Source organism: Sinocyclocheilus grahami, unplaced genomic scaffold (assembly GCF_001515645.1).
Source record: "Sinocyclocheilus grahami isolate Dianchi unplaced genomic scaffold, SAMN03320097.WGS_v1.1 scaffold45.1, whole genome shotgun sequence".
NCBI classification, from domain to species: domain Eukaryota; kingdom Metazoa; phylum Chordata; class Actinopteri; order Cypriniformes; family Cyprinidae; genus Sinocyclocheilus; species Sinocyclocheilus grahami.
Window position 1 is genome coordinate 1,923,020 of NW_015505224.1, and position 9,993 is coordinate 1,933,012.

Here is a 9,993-nt window from a genome sequence, read left to right on the forward strand (position 1 = left end):
TTGGTGGCTGACTAAATACTTTTTTGCCCCACTGTATATACCTATAATTTTACCTATATGGTACTATGTTACAATAATGAAATCAGATGGCAATACCATGTACCTTGACATCCAACAGCCCCAGTTAGGAATAGTTGACCCTGGGTCATTCTAAACCCCGGGTAAACAGAAGCCTGTATATTTCTCTGAATGGACTTTTCGGACTAAAATGGTAGGAACAAATCAGTCTCTTCTTAACTCAAATATGAGGGATATGATTGGATGTCTGTTGCTAAGCATCTAGCTGTAATATTTCAATGGCGCAAAAGTGGTGCTAACCCTTCACAAGAGACAGGTTTCATAATTTCAGGTAAAAGTGGTGCTAACACCACTACTCAGAGCTGGGTAACTGGTTACATGTAATCTGGATTATGTAATCAGATTTTAAAAACCAAGTACTTGTAATAAGAGTATATTACGTTTTATAATGCTCATAATCAGATTACAGTTACTTTTTTATGGATTATATTACATTACATAATATGCACACAATGGCAGTAAATTATTAATAATTTATTGGTTCTCCCTAATTGTTCTTTTTCTCTTTTACATTTTCCTTTCTAAAAATCCTACGGTTTGTCATGCTATTTAGCTTTGACTATATTCACAATATTGAATGGTCATGAAAATGTCATAAAAATAATTTTGCAATCCATGCTTCTGAACCTCTCAAGCAATTAGTCCATATATGAAACAAAGGGATTCCCAAACGTTTTTTGTCAGCCAAACCCCTTTGACATGAAATATTTACTTGATATATCTCTCAGGAAGGTAATATTTTAATAATTTAACACATTCGCATATTTACAGTTCAGTGTTTCTTAATGGTCTCATTGACGTGTCCTGCAGGTAAACAAAAATCTAGGCAAAAATCGTGTAGTGCATTCCAGCCTTAAATTACAAGTCTCTAATGTTCCTTTACCCTTTAAAAGTGGGGTTTAGAGTGATGATAACCTGCGATTATGCTATGAATGTGTGAGAAATGGTTTTAATATCCCCTTGAATCACAGATTATCGGGGTGGATTCCACCTTCAGCCGGTACAGGATCTGGAGAGTGAACGGCAGCTCATTGAAGATCTGGAACGGCTGCGTTTGGCAGGTTTACCGACTGGACGGCTTCCTCCTCCTCGAGCTTTCACACCACTCTTGGATGTACCAGTGGACACTTACATCACAGACTCGCTCCGTAATCGTTCACTGAGTCCTGCTCGGCCCAGCTGGACACACTCAGAGTCTCCTCACGGCACGGAACGCATTGGACGCTCCCCCCAGAGAAGAGACAACGGTGTCCTCAGGACATCACACCATGACTCTTTATCCAGCAGGGGTGATTCTATTCCAGTGCGAGGGAGATCCCCTTATAGGAATGGTCATCGAATGAAAACAGACAAATCCCAGAATGGTAAAGAGGTAAAGCATACCGTAATGAGTGCACACCGCCGGAGTAGGACACCATTGACCCAAGTTTTTGCGCCTAGCTCGGATCAGGACTGGAAAGAACCAGTGAATGGACATTCAGACAGCCAAGAAACCCCACCAGAGCAGGAGTATGAACTAACCACAGTTACTATCTCTAAGACCAAACAGTCCCTTGGTGAGTTACTCGGAGTCACTGTATTCTGGCTTTGTGGCAACATTTCTCAAATGACAAACATCCCATTTCTCTCTGACCAAAATAACTTGATTATATATTTATGAAATGTTAATACAGCTTGGCTATGTAAAAGTTGCCCCCACAAAGCTAGGGTGTTTTGGGTGGTTGCCAGGTTGCTCTGCAGTTTTTTAAAATCATGTTGCTATGTGGATTATAGAATGTTCTGGGCTGCTTGGTGGTTTCCAAATTCACACACTCAAGCCTCTATTATATTTTGATCCACAGACATGGTTTAGGTCCCTCCTTCATTGTGAATCATGACATTTGTATCATTCACCAGGGAAATATGATAAATTTGATCACTTAGAAAAGTCATCTCTCCTCATACTCAAAAAAAGGCCAATTATTGTCGGTAATATAAACAGTGCTTGATGAGTTACATACCAAAGTTTAATACTTGTGGTTAGAGTTTATTCAGATCTCTATTTGTGAGTATGAGTAATAGTATGACTAAAGCCTGTTAATACAGTAGATTTGCAGAGCATGAGATTCATTCTGGACCCACAATCAAAAAAGGCACAAAAGCTGTCTTTAAAAAGGCCTTTAAAAAGGTACTAAGATGTACACTTTTGGTACTAGTACAGTATGTACCTTTAAGGTACTAATATGCACCTTTAAAGCGAAATAAGATACAAAAGTGTAATGGTACTACCCCAGTAATGGCTTTTCTAACTTTCTGAGTATGTAGCGTACACTGACAAAATAAGAAATAAGAACTTTGTGGAAAAAAGACCATATAATCACTGATAGATTAGTATTAAAGAAGAGATTCTCCTTCAGTTATTCTTCTCACCTCACCAGAAGATGGCAGTGAATTGCCCAGTGAGATAATAGAGTGCACTCCCATTCAAGAAGGTCTATAATTGTCCTGGAGAAAGCTAAACGTTATTATTTCTGTTCATCTTAATGACAGTTGCTCAGCTGGTTGACATCTGCTGACATCTCTAATATGTTTAGTCTAGACTGGAATCAGCATCTGTTACTTTTATGGCACAATTAAAATGTCAGTTTTCCACATCCATCCAAATAAAAGGCCTACAGTATAAGAATATAAATGGTGTAGATGAATTGGTTATACAGTGTTTGTTTCATGCATATATAGAGAGTTGAAGTCATCATTAACATGTGGATGGCTAGATGATTCTTATTATTCTTTTTGCAGGAATAAGCATCTCAGGTGGGATTGAGTCAAAGGTGCAGCCAATGGTGAAGATAGAGAAGATCTTTCCAGGAGGAGCAGCATCTACTAGTAATGTTCTGAAGGTAACTGATCCTCATATAGACTCATCTACAGTAGGCTAAGCAGTGTTGCAGTCTAGACAAGGCTTATTTGAAACAGAACAGAAGTGTGACTGGGTTGAGTCCGACTCTAGGCCAAGACCAGAAGAAAGTCAAGTTCTCTTGTTTCTGATGTTTTTGAGTCTATTACAAGACCAAGACACTGACAATATGGCCTTGGACTCTGACTTGGGAGCATGTGGACTCTGTCTTGGTCTCAGACTTGAATGAGCTGGTTTGATCTATAACACTGATGCAAATTATGCACAGGGCATCATGTGTCCAGTGAATGACCAACCATTGTTGATTTTTGAGCAGGAAAAATTTTAAATCGAACAAGACAAAGTGGAATATGTTCTCAAGAGAAGCGTCTACAGCAACCAAGTGTCTCACACAAACTCCTTTTTCAAATTCTATACCATTGCTGCAAATAATGTATTAGGATATTGCTGGTAGGATTCATCCTAGCATTATTAGTTGATGAAAAGTGTGTTTGTCACCCAATCATTATTAGGAAGGTCTGGTAATGATCAATGGCTGCAGGCCTTGTGATTTCTGTTTTGGTTACAGCTAGCACTCAGTTACGTTAGCTGAGCGCAGAGGCATTTTTATATGCTTAAGTGGTACAACTCATTCATCATTGATTAATTACATCAACCAGACCAGAAAACATCATATTTGAGTCAGCTGCTTCTTTTTAAGGAAGCTTTCTCCACATAACAACACATGATGTACATCTCTATTGGAAAGACCAGCTTGGTCCAGGCTGGTTTACTCTGGTTAGTTCTAGTTTGGTGCTGGTCTTCCTGGTAGACCATGATGGAGCTGGTAGATCAATCACGAAGCTGGATGTCACACTAGTCATTTCAGATGGTGTACTGTACAAACATTTTATGTATCACCGTGTCTACACAACATCCAGGTCTTTGCATCTGTAAGAAATGAGGGCGAAAGGTCACAGAAGTTGAGGGCACGATACCAACGTTGGTTGGTACGATACCAACGTTGGCTAAAGTTGTGGGCTAAATTGTAAGCCTACTTGTATGAGGAACTTAAATGTCAATGTGAATTGCTGTTATCATCCCATTTTACATTCTTAATGTGACATATCTGAGTTTATGCTCTGTTACCCAGCATAAAAGGTTAAAACCCTGGAATCCCATGTGTGTATGTGCACTTGTGTGTGTGTTTGTCAAGAGAAGCCGCATCCTTGTCGATTACAGCCTATCAGGTGACAGCATTTCCCTGGCCTGCTCTGAGAGGCTTGTGTTGCCACACTCAGGAGATCTGGTGTCAGGCTCAAAACCCCTCAATTGCCAAGAACATCCACTCATCTCTGGCCTCCAGCTGGACTTGGTGTGAAAGACTAGAGGGTATTTCCATTCATACCAAAGGCCGACTAATTTACATTCTGCTCAATTCACTTGTTGTCTCACCCTGAAGCTGTGAGAGGTTCTTCAGAGCGGCTATCTTCACTGAGCTCTGCAGATTAACAGACCTGCAGAGGGAAAGTGTGGAGCGCCCTGTTCACATGCTTCCTGTTCCTGTTGTCTAACTGATAACTGTATTATCTGAGCGGCAAGTATGCTCCAGCAGCATGGAGGTCAGGTTTCTGTCACCCATTGTCTGCAGTCACATCCCTCTTATCAAACGTTGTTGACACGCATGGCAGACGGAGGTCAGGTGTTGTGTATGTGTTGGGGCTCCATAGAGTCTGCTCTTTCGGCTCATGTGTAATTAGTCCAGCACTCTCTTTTTCATCTTGATTATAGTCTGTTGTGTTGATCTTGATAGTCATTCTTCAGCTTATAAATACAGAGGGCTTCAGTTTAATAACAGATTTAACTATATTTGGGCATTTTCTGGAGAAAATGTCAAGGGTCTTTTGTCTCTACAAAACTTACCACCACAAGGGGGCTTGATAACTTTTCCAGTATTTGTTAAGCCATAGGGTGTTCTGAGTGGTTGCTAGAGTGATGGTTGATGACATGTTATATATATATATATATATATATGTGTGTGTGTGTGTGTATATATATATATCAAAACAATTGCAAGTAACTTTTAACCTGCACTGTCTGGCCCAAATGTGTGAATTCAAAAGCCATGCAGTCTGAAAATATTTGAAAATATGTTTTTATTCCGCTGTATGAGCACCAAACACATTGATTTTTACTCTTCCCTGAGTCATCCTCTTTCTCTCTCTCTCTTCATGCACACAGTGATGTACTCTGCTATCCGCTGATAAATGACTCCACTTGTCCTCTGAAACCATAGAATGCTTTGGTGATTTGTTTTTAGTCAAAAAGGCAGATGGCATACAAAAAAGACTGATGATGTCCCTGTGGTCTCCTTCATGTAAGTGCTGTTTGAAGAGAATGTCAGCTTAAACAAATCTTAGGCCCCTAAATGGCCATAAAGAGACACAGAGTGTGTTGCATTAAGTATAATGTTTTGAAATACTCTTAATCTGTATAAACTGAATAAATAATAAACTATAAATGTGTTCAGCATTCTGCAACAAATATTTTCCAAATTTTCTTGACAATTTTAAGTCATAAAGTGTGCAGGATATATTCATCGCAAGCTTCGGCAAGTACGTAAAATGATACTAAGTGGGGCAGTCGTGACAGTGCCCGAACTGCAGCCCACAAATTTTAAATGGTAAATCTGTGGTGAAAAGTGGAACTGCAGCACGCTCTAACAGCCATTTGGGCAGGTTTGAGCCTGCCCTGCTTCTTTTCATGTTACCTTATCTCGCTCCAGATCAAGACAATATCAGTCAGCTTTAGCTATGTGTGTCTGCATCAGGTCAGTAATTAGCTGACATGTCTTTTTTTCCTATGTGGAGTAGTGATTTAAATTAATAAAAGTGTTAATCCTTTAGTTTAAATGTGCTCACGTGAAAAAAAAAAGTGTGTGTGCATGTGTTCAGTGATTAGACTAGAAAGACTTTAAGCTTTCTTGAGTTTATAATAAACTAGCACTACCACCCAGAATCTGCCTAAATTGACCAAAAGTGGACTGCGAAGTGGACTTCACAAGGTATTCCGCCAGATTCCAATCCGAAGGGAGCGTACATGTTCAGTTCGAAGGGCACTGCAAACGTCATAAGCAATAAGGGCACATCGATATATCACTTCACAGGAAGTGGAGAGGGAAAATCACCCAACCGTCATTGCGCACCGTGTTACCAGTTAGAACTAACAATGGAGCAGAGCCGTTGAAAGAGTTTTTTAAAGGCTCTGCAATGGAGCGGTTGCAATAAATGTTGTTATTATTATACAAATTATTTATAGTATTTAGTAGCATAGTAGGATTCATAGTATTTATGAATGGTTATGGCGATGAATGTTATATTTGCATATTGTATTGTATGAATAGGTGAAACAAAGTTAAACCAGTGAGAAACAGCTGAGGCTCTGTCATTTTTTATTTGACTTTATTTACCACAGGAGAGTTAAATATAAGGCTGCATGTAGGAAAGAAAGCGCACAAGATGAGACCACTACAATCTGTTAACAGTATAAACATATACATTTTGACTATATTTATACACATTTGTATATAAATTTGAAAGTAAAATAAATTACAATATGTTCATAATCTGTGTGACCCTGTCATTGCCTTTCTTTGAGGACATTCCAGGGCGTTCCAAATGAGCGATTATTGTCAGAGAAGTCCACTTCAACAGATATCCTGTGCTTAGGGAGTAGGGAGCAGTCAACACTGCGTAGGGACCCTGTCAATCGGAACGCACCTCAGGAGCCACTAAAGTTGTGGGCTAAATTGTAAGCCTACTTGTATGAGGAACTTAAATGTCAGTGTGAATTGCTGTTATCATCCCATTTTACATTCTTAATGTGACATATCTGAGTAAATTATATTTTATAACATGATATATAACTGGGCATTAATTAAAAGGGTCATGAACTGCCTTTTTTATTATTTTGTACTGTTCTCTGAGGTACACTTATAATGTCATCAAGATTTTTACAACAGAAACATCATAATTAAAAATTAATTCTGTCCTGTTTTGACCCCCCTCATCAGAGCGCTCCGTTTGAATAGATGTGGTGGATTGTAGACTCAGAAGTAAACGCCCACTGCTATGATTGGTTAACAGTTGTGCGTGTTTGACAGCCTACATCCATCATAGATGGACGCTGCTGTGATTTAGGTTTAAAACGCATAAATACTCAGTACATATCAAACGATCTGTAATAACAGACAAAGCAATAGTGACCACGTAATAAAAACAGCTCCTCACACTTGTGTGTTGTGACATTACTGTCTGATCCAATATAGTCGGCACAGCATCGTCTTTTAGTTTCAGTCTTTTTGAAAACCCTTTGTGGAAGTGTGCCTTGTTTGTAAATGAATCCGCGGTAAAATGAAGTGAATAAAGGACCAAGTTCTTACTGAACTTCATTAAAAATAAAGTTAATCCACTCTTTCCTAATGTTGGGATCAGAAGGAAGGCAATTCCATAACTTGGTACTGCACAGTGTCTTGTTGTCTTCGGAGCATCTTTATCGTTTTGTTTCTGCGTAGACCTGCATCTGCCTGTCTCATTATTTATACTACAATGAGTGAATTGGTGGGCGGGGCTAAACAGGCAGTGATGTAGAAGCAGGCGTTGATCTTCTTCTGCAGAGGCGGTGATTAGCCACACTATTATATCATAGAGTTGTACATTCCACAAGCTGTTGTTTTGGCAGATTGGCTTCAATATAAGCTGTTTTTAGACTAATGAGAAAGTTTTGAGTTCTGAAATTTACGGAATTGGAATCAAAAGATCCCTTGGAATTTTGATTTCTCAATTCATGAGACCTTTAAAGGGATAGTTCATCCAAACATGAAAATTCTGTTGTCATTTACTCACCTTCACGTAGTTCCAAACCTTTAGACATTCTTTCTTCTGTCAATCACAAAAGAAAATATTTTGACAAATGTCACATCTAAGAAATGTGTGTGTGTGTGTGTGTGTGGGGTCCATACATTGGAAGTCAGTGGTCAACAACATTCTTCAAAATATCTTCTTTTGTGTTTCGCAGAAGAAATTACACTCTTAGCTGAAAATAATGAGCCAAAATAATAAATGTTTTCCAGTTCTATTTAAGTGAGAATGAACAGAGAAATATAATGTCTTTATAAGAGGACAACAGTGTTTGTTCTGACCAATGAAGAGCATGAAAACAGACCCTGACCGCTAAGGATGGGTGTAGAGAGTTCACTAAACAGGTGCATCCTGGTAAGAAATCGTGACTGAGGAAATGTGCCTACTTTGTACTTTTTTCCTGGCAGGAAAGACATAATTCCAAAGACACGCTCCTGCATCTGTGTGTGTGTTGAACTTTTGGGTTATGCTCACCTAGAGACTGGGGTACATATTTACTTCTGCTCACTCTGATTTGACTGTTTCACTCTTTAACTTAGTTTTATGCTGTTAGTGGTGTCAGAGATAGGAAAATGAGTTTAGATTGATAGAGTTTAAGTAAGTTTAGAGCTTATGGATATGCCATGTGTTTTTGACCTGAAAGACTCAAACATCTGTGCTTCTGGTCTGCCAGTGGTTACAATCACAGAGAAAAACATCCATTTCTGAAGTATAATAAGCTGATGTCATCCACTGGCAGAGCCTTGACACACACACACACACAGTGTGAAACAAGCCAGATGAGATCATTCACAGGTATTAACGAAGGAGAACAAAGGAAACGTGTGGCATCCTGTGCCTGCAGCATCTGCTTTTTCCTGCCATTCAGACAGCGCACGCCTGTCTGCGCTCTGCCAGAAATACTCAGGGATGCGTCATGAAAATAGACATCTGCATTAATGATCAAGACCTACACCTGAACTTTTCTAGAAATCCCTTTTTTTGTGTGTGCGTACAGGCTGGATTCGAGCTGGTGTCGGTAGATGGAGAGTCCCTCCAAGGTGTTACACATCAGCATGCGGTGGATGCCATTCGAAGGGCTTTCAGCAACAAGGCCAAAGACCCCATGGAGTTTATCGTCAAAGTTCCCAAGAACCCGACAAAAACTCTGAAAGCCATAAAGTAGTAAAGGCCTCGATATACGTATGGCAAAGTTCTCTTTCATTCTTCACTTGAATTAAAAGCAGTTTGAAATATATGAGCTGTGGTAAACTGTTTGTAACCCTCATGATGCCACCCACACTACTGAGAGTAGCGATTAGATATGTAAATATGTGCAGCACACTCTTCTCTCAATAACAAAATAAACAGTACAAAAATGACAGTGGTGAGAAAACAGCAGTTTAAGGAATAGTTCACCCAAAAGTGAAAATTTGCTCAAGATTTACTCATTTAGCTTCAGATTTACCCTCAAGGCATCTAAGATGTAGATGAGTTTGTTCCACAGATTTGGAGAAATAACATCACTTGCTCATCAATGGATCAGTGAATGGGTGCCGTCAGAATGAGAGTCCAAACAGCTGATAAAAACATCACAGTAATCCTCAAGTAATCTACACGACTTTAGTCTGGATAGTGTGAGGGTTAGTAAATTATCAGCAAAATTTCTGCATTTTTGGGTGAACCATTCCTTTAAGAAAGCATCTGATCATAGCGAAGTGGATATGTTTGCACAAGCTCTGCAATTTGGCACTCCAGTCAAGTCATGTCATATTTACATAGCTTTATACAAAAGATAAAGCTAGCAGATTTACAGTACTAAACATGAAACAAACAGTATCAGTGTCACTTTCGATTAGAATTGCAACTTCAGATCTCCAGTGTGTTCATGTTTTTACTCATGTCTGATCTTGACAGCCTGAACAGAAGAAATTAACAGAAGAAGATTTCACCATCAAAGAAGGCAGAGCCCCAGAGCACATTTATCTACTGTATTACATTATCGTCATGGACCAATGGTAGTTTGAAGAAGGTGTTTACAGCTGAAGCAAATTTTTCAGTCAAGCTACTTTGAATTCCTGAAACAAACTCTAACTAACATTACGCTTGATTTTGTTCAAAATGACATCACACCAGTTCTTG

The 9,993-nt window shown here is 39.2% G+C and overlaps 1 pseudogene; it reads left to right on the forward strand.

The window, feature by feature from the left end:
• The window catches only part of LOC107582552 (uncharacterized), a 20,795-nt pseudogene extending 11,606 nt beyond the window's left edge, over positions 1 to 9,189 (forward strand).
• Positions 9,190 to 9,993: the final 804 nt, after the last annotated feature.